We start from the raw sequence: 7,002 nt of genomic DNA on the forward strand, positions 1-7,002 counted from the left end.
ACCTCCCCCTCGGGAACACTTGTAGTGGCTGGATAGCGTAGCGTACTAGTTAAGGGCCCTGCCTGATACAGGAAACCTGGGTTCAAATCTCGGCTCTTCCTGTTCAGTAAGCCAGCACCTATTCGGTAAGGAGCTCTTTGGGCAAGACTCCCTAATGCTGGGGATACACGGTACGTTTCTGTACCGTGTATCGACCAGCTGATCCGGCCAGCTGATAATATTCAGCTGGCCCGATCAAGTCACTCGACCCCCGCCCGCGGCGGGGGAGAGCGGTAATCGATCTGCGCGCACGCGGCTGGGGTCGATCCGGCGGCTAATCGAGCCGCCGGTCAACCCCTCTATGCCCGGCATAACACTGCTACTGCCTACTGAGTGCGCTCTAGTGGCTGCCTCGCAAGCGCTTTGAGTCCGACAGGAGAAAAGCGCTATACAAAAAAAAGGAATTATTACTTACCTGGGGAGGGGGAAGCCTCTGGATCCTATTGAGCCTCCCCTATCCTCCTAAGTCTTGGCGATCAAGCGTCGGAAGCCCCCGAACACTGATGAGGTAAATATTTAACTACTGTGACTCGCACCTGTGCAGTAGAGTGGGCCCAATAGGACTTGGTTATTCACATCTTAGCCTGATCGCAAAGCCGCTACTGCCCCTGCGCTGGAGGCGGGGAAGGTAAATATTGCAAGCGCTACTGCGCCTACGCCACAGAGGACATCCCTGTCGACTGTGGTTCCGGGGGAGCCAGCAAGGAGGATGGGGAAGCCTCATTAGGATCGAGAGGCTTTCCCCTCCCCTGGCAAGTATTCCCCAGAGGGGTTTTTTTTCCAGTATTTCATTGCTTACTGGTGGTTAAAAAGGAATTTTATGACAAGGATTGAATATGTCACCTAGGAGAAAACGCAGGATAAAAGGTGAATTGCATATAGGCCACTGTCCGGCTTTCATTGCATCTCTATACCCAGCGGAATGCGGTCTGTTTTATAAAAATGCTGCAGGTTGAGACTCTGCGTTCTGTTTGCCGTGATCCCTGTTTCTTACACAAATGGTAACAGAGTCTTAGGCTAGGTTCACTGTGGCTATTGCGTTCCCTCACCATTAGCTCGTGCCCCACAATGAACGTTGCATAGGGATATCATTGCAGTGCGACTTTCTCCAGTATGATGCATCCATTAACACCCCAGCCAAAAGTTACCTCCATTTAAAGGGAACCAGAGAGGTTGGGGGGAAGCTTTAATACATACCTGGGGCTTCCTCCAGCCCCATAGGCACGGATCGCTCCCACGCCGCCGTCCTCTGCTGCCTGGATCCGCCGGTACCGGGTCCCGTCATTGCCGCTAGTCGGCCAGTCGGCCGGCGGACGCGGCCGATTCGCCGCATCACACGGAGCTCCTTCTATACAAGTACGCATGAGGCTGCCTGCTGTGCAGCCGCATGCGTACATGTATGGAGGGAGCCCCTGTGATGCGGACAATTGGCCGCGTCCGCCGGAAGTGACGGGCCCGGTAACGGCGGTTCCAGGAAGCGGAGGATGGCGGCGTGGGAGCGATCCAGGCTTATGGGGCTGGAAGAAGCCCCAGGTATGTATAAAGGCTTGTTCTTTTTTTTTCAGCCCGTTCCTCTCTGGTTCCCTTTAAGATAATTGGTTATCACAAGCTAACTGTCAATCTGCCTAAAGAATGGTATGCACTTGCGATTACCGTTGTCCAACGGGGATGGAGACACGCTCCCTCAGTAGACAATTAGTGGCAGAGACTGTACAAACACTTTGCTAGCCTACAGGCTGGCGATGCGTTCCTTTAGCATGTGGTGGCAAGTGGACAAGCTGTTCACAACAGAAAGGGAGCACCAGGGAGCATTCAGCCAAGATGATTGAGCAGGCTGCATCTCTCACCAACGCATCAGGGATGATCAGGGGCTCTACACATGCTAGATTATTGGCAGCAGTGGTCTTTCACAAGGGTAATCTAGCAGGTTATGGGCCCTAAAGCAAACCAAAAACTGATTGTGCCAAGTGATGTAAAATAAATGACACCCAAATATATGCCAAAACATTATTTGAAGGATGTGGCCTTAGATAGGTCACACGCACTCACAAGCTGCATTAATGTACAACTTCTATGTCTGACATTCTCTGTGTCAACGTGTATAGTGTGCAACTGTCACTTTTTCATAATTTGCTTTGTGCACGTTAATATGTATGCTTCTAGCAACACACTGCAAGCTCTGTGTTCTTTCAATGGAATCTATTTTGACACAGCACAATTGATGAAGCGTGGAGAGAGAACCACACTATTCACTAAACGCCCCATGCTCTGTCCAGATAGAAGCCATACAATAAATAGAAACAAAAAATAATAATAGTAATCCAGAACATTATCATTCCTGTTAAATTATGCAAGCTTTTATTTTTATTAGTTATATACAATATTGCCTTTGTGGCAAAGATTTTGTTTTGATCTTTAAATAAAGAAATCTTACCCTACTGATCCAGTGCTTGATCAATTTAATATTTGGAAAGTGAGGATTTGAGATGCAAATAATATGAGTTGATGCATGTTTTATGCAGCTTGATGATAAACCAACCAAATGGCATCATGTTGCATCATCTTAAATGAAATATGTATCATCATCAGCAGCATGGTGTATTTAGCGGAGTGCCTCCAATCTTGGTTTATCGTGATCTAACGTCAGTGATATTTGATTCATAAAAAGGAGAAAAAAAAACAAGGAAGAAGGGCTCTGCTACACAAAGCAACAGGGTCCTGTTATGAGAAAGATCTGCTGTAGTTAAAAATCTCCAGCTGCTACAAACATTATTAAATGAAGTTGCTAATCAAAACAATGGTAAAAACCTTTTATTAGCCATTCAGTTCAACAAATTAACCTGCATGAGAAAAAGTCTGCAATACAGGCACAGAACAATACAAAGTTTTCATTTTCAGATGTCTTTTTTTTTAAAACCACATAAAAAAAGAAATATCCGTAGCTGACAAGTTCAGTTCAATACAATTAGTGAAGGAAACCATAATATAATTGCAATATTTCCCTTAGTCATGCTTTACTGCCTACATCTAGAATGCAGCACTACAAGTTAATGTGTCAACTCAGCACACAACTATGCTGTGCTACAGCAAAGCAACTCTCAAGCTGGAAACAGCAGAGGGTTACATAAAAAAGAGACAACTTGTTACCACACCTACTCTAAGCCAGCAGCAAATGAGAAGCAGCAGAAGTGGAGGGTGGCAGCACACAATCTGACTATCCCTGAAGGCCCCAATCATGGTGACGCAGTAAAGCTACCTGATCTTTCCCTCCCTCTGACAAAATTGTTCTGCTGCAAGGAAGTCAACATTGGGAGGGGAAACTAACTTGCTTTCATATCACAAGTTAGATCAAAATAGGAAAGCCTAGGAAACAACATTTTGTGAAGTGCTGTTGTCCATGAAAGACTTGCACTCTTGGTAAGAATACACAAACAGTGCCTGTAAACCTATACATTTCAAAGCTATAATAAGGAAATACATTTCACAAAAACAGACAAGATAAGCAAATCAAACAAAAACATATGTATAATATTATGAGAGGGTGTGAGGATTTTTTTTAAGTATTTACAGTTTACTAGCATTTTGATAAATCCCATAAGAAAAAGGGTGGGATTGGGAGGTGACCTCTTACAGACAGTAAACATGGAGGTGTGGCCCCATTAGGAAGGGAGTTGCCAAGGGGCTATGAATCCCATGACTCCAAATAAGGGAGAGGGGCTTCTGGGAGTTCAAAACCTGAACACAAGCATTACACGGTTAAATAAACCACTAGAGTCACAGTAAAGTACAGTATTAAATGTGATCTGCAATACCAAACTGAAAAATGCATTCAGTAAACAATCTGACACTGTTACACAGCCTCTATAGCAAGATCTTACTACAGGCATAAGGTTAAATAAAACTGGTTTACGAAATAGCAGCAAAATATACATCAAGGCGTGCAAAAAATAAAATAAAATCGAAACTTACAATCAATTTGAACATACTCTTTTAGTTGCAGCATATGCAATACTATGACTCTAAGCTAAACGGTTCAAAACACAAATATTTGAGTTTACAACTCAGCAGTGTGTACACATCGTTCCCTGAATACTAGCCACAAAAGGCCAAAACACCAATTCTGAGTCTGACAATGAAAAATACCAATACAGCTCAGCATTCGCCTGCTGCTTACCAGGACAACACTGGCATAGATGGGTGACCTCTCCCGCTCGCCTAAGCAGCTGTGCCTTGTTTTGAAGTCACCTACAGTCATCTTTGCCAACAATATTAGAAAAATAAACTAGACTTGTATGGGCGGCCAGCAATTGTGGGAGAAACTTGTAGCTCGGCTAGCTGGAGATCACATCAGGCAACAGGCCCGCTCCATACATTGTGATGAGGATCAGCCTTTGACCTTTCACAGAGAACATCCTGGGAGCAGCAGCCATGGCTTATTTTGGCTCCAGAGTGAGCGCTGCCCTCCCAGGCGCGGTGTGACTGCTCAGCCGGGGAAGAAGTGACAATAAGGGACCCCGGGTCACCGGTGGCAACAGACTGGCGCCAAAATCCAGGCATGGCTGCTCTCGGGGGCTGCCCGCCACAGCCCGGGTCACATGACCTCTGGTTGCTCCTGGTTACCGCGCTCCCCAGCAGCGGGGCGGCCATCATACACATCCGGGGAGGCCGCGCTCTGTAACGCGACAGCGGGAACACGGGCAGCGCTCAGGAAGACAAGGCCGCGTCCTGTACCGCCCCCTCCCCCACCCAGCCGCCGCTCTCCAGCCCAGGCCCGGCCACCATCCTCCCCCCGCTCCCAGCACAACAAGGCCGCGCCGAGGAAACTTCCACCAACGTGTCCGCCATTTTACAACTTACCTCAGCCCCAGCACTGCGCGCCTCCCGGGGGAGGGCCTCGTCCCGCCGCCTGCTGCTGCTAATCCCAACAACGGAGAGCGACGGCGATCCTCAACCGAACAGCAAGGCCCAAGTCCGCATCCGGGCTACGGGGAGCAATACGGAGCGCTTTGGCGGCGGCTCAGGCTCGGCTTGGAGTTGTTCGCTTCTCGGCAGCTCGAAGTCGAATGAGGCACGCAGGCGCCACCTGGCGGTCACAAAACTGCGATCGTCTCTTGCTGTTACACAGCGCCACCTAATGGGCAGAGCCCTAATCTCGTATTGTTAACCCCAGTGCAGCCAGAATGGAGACGAACGTCCTGTAACCTCTTCTATGCTACGGTGTGGTCACACTCGCACCACTGGCTGCAGGCAAATGTATTGCCACGTGGGACTATGGGGCTGCTTAGCAAAGTTTAACTTAGAAACCAAGGAAGAGTCATAGGCTGGCTATATAGGGATTGATAGGCCAATTCGATTTTTGTCGATTCTGAAAGTAATCTTTTGCTCACACATCTCCATTCAACTACTTTGAATCAATTTCAGGCAGTTTATTGTTTGAAAGGGCACACTGCCATGTTGAAAAATGGCCGTCCAGTGTTGGTTAGCCACTGTAAAGTTAACAACCCAAGGAAAGATTAAATTGGGTAAGTACACTGATGAACAATCGTTCCCCGATCTATCAAAATCGTAACAGGCACAATGCAAATGACAGGGCGTGGACAATCGTTTAAACGTCATTGATCGCGCTCCCATGGCTGGGAGCATCCTGCACAGACGCAGTAGAGATTTTCTCATACTGCGCTTGTGCAGGACGCTCCAGGCTACGGGAGCACAAACAAGGACGCATGCGGCCAGGGAAGAGCTGCCGAAAACAACTGCGGTGGGAAACCCGAGGCTCGTTTAGTACTTGCGCGGGCACAGGTCGACTGCAGAAGCCCAAGTCAAGTAAAACTTTTTTTCCACAGGCTTAAAGGAGTTGTCAGGCTAAATTGAATAAAATAAACGCTACTTACAGAACTACTGCGCCTGCGTTGTCCGCTCTGGACCATGTGGCGGTGATTGACAGCGCCGATCGCGCAGAACATAGCGACCTCCAGGTCGCTCTGACGTCATCGCCGGGGACCGGGTCAGAGCTCCGGCAAACGGCTGCGGGCAGAGCTGCGGCGAGGGAGGTCCTGGGAGCTTGGGGCTGGAGGAAGCGTTTATTTTATGCAATTTGGCCTGACAACTCCTTTAAGTCTGATAAAGCACTTAAAGCGGACCCAAACCAAACATTTTTTTTAATTCAAAATATTTAGTTGCACCACTCTGACATATACAAAGATAAATAAACACTCCGTCAAGCCTATGAGCATTTCAGTGCATGCTTTTCAGCCTTCTCTTTTCACAACTAGGGTTATACAGGTGGCAGCCATTAGGAATTCTTCCTTTGCTGGACACCACCTACTCCATCAGTTTGCTGGATTCTGTCCCGGCAATTTGAAAGGAAGGGAGGAGTTCCTCCAATAAATGTAAAATATTTTATATTTGTCATCATGTAGCTGAAAAAAGGCTGCTATTTATCATTATAATTTAGAAAATAGATTTTATTTCGAAATCTTGTATTTTTAATTTGGGTCCACTTTAAGTGCAAACGTGACTTAAATTCATGGCTTTGAATGATTTAATTTAATCAAACAAAGAACATTGTAACACGCTTTTCTCCTGACGGACTCAAAGCGCCAGAGCTGCAGCCACTAGGACGTGCTCTTGGGCAAGTCTCCCTAGCAGTGTTAGGGAGACTTGCCCAAGGTCTCCTACTGAATAGGTGCTGGCTTACTGAACAGGCAGAGCCGAGATTCGAACCCAGGTCGCCTGTGTCAGAGGCAGAGCCCTTAAAGTGAACCAGAGACGAAGCACCCTCATGTATTTTACCATATATATCAGTGGGAACATTAGAGAAAACACCTACCCTGTTCTCTGTTTCATTTTTAACTGTTCAGCTTGCTTCTAATCAGCCCTAATAAAATCCCCGACTGAGCATTCAGTCTGGCTTTGCTCAGGAATCTTTATAGCTGAGTCATTATAGCAGAGCCACAGGGGGGC

General features: G+C 47.3%; 1 protein-coding gene across 2 annotated transcripts in view; it reads right to left on the bottom strand.

Moving 5' to 3' along the window:
• The window catches only part of STAG2 (STAG2 cohesin complex component), a 147,227-nt gene extending 142,116 nt beyond the window's left edge, over positions 1-5,111 (bottom strand). The window contains exon 1 of one of the 2 annotated variants that reach the window (XM_068251172.1): positions 4,897-5,111. The gene's annotated coding sequence lies outside the window, so the exon portion shown is untranslated. Of the gene's footprint in view, positions 1-4,213; positions 4,536-4,896 lie in introns of those variants that run through there. The other variant, XM_068251174.1, reaches the window with a different exon arrangement.
• Positions 5,112-7,002: the final 1,891 nt, after the last annotated feature.

Source organism: Hyperolius riggenbachi, chromosome 8 (assembly GCF_040937935.1).
Source record: "Hyperolius riggenbachi isolate aHypRig1 chromosome 8, aHypRig1.pri, whole genome shotgun sequence".
NCBI lineage: Eukaryota > Metazoa > Chordata > Amphibia > Anura > Hyperoliidae > Hyperolius > Hyperolius riggenbachi.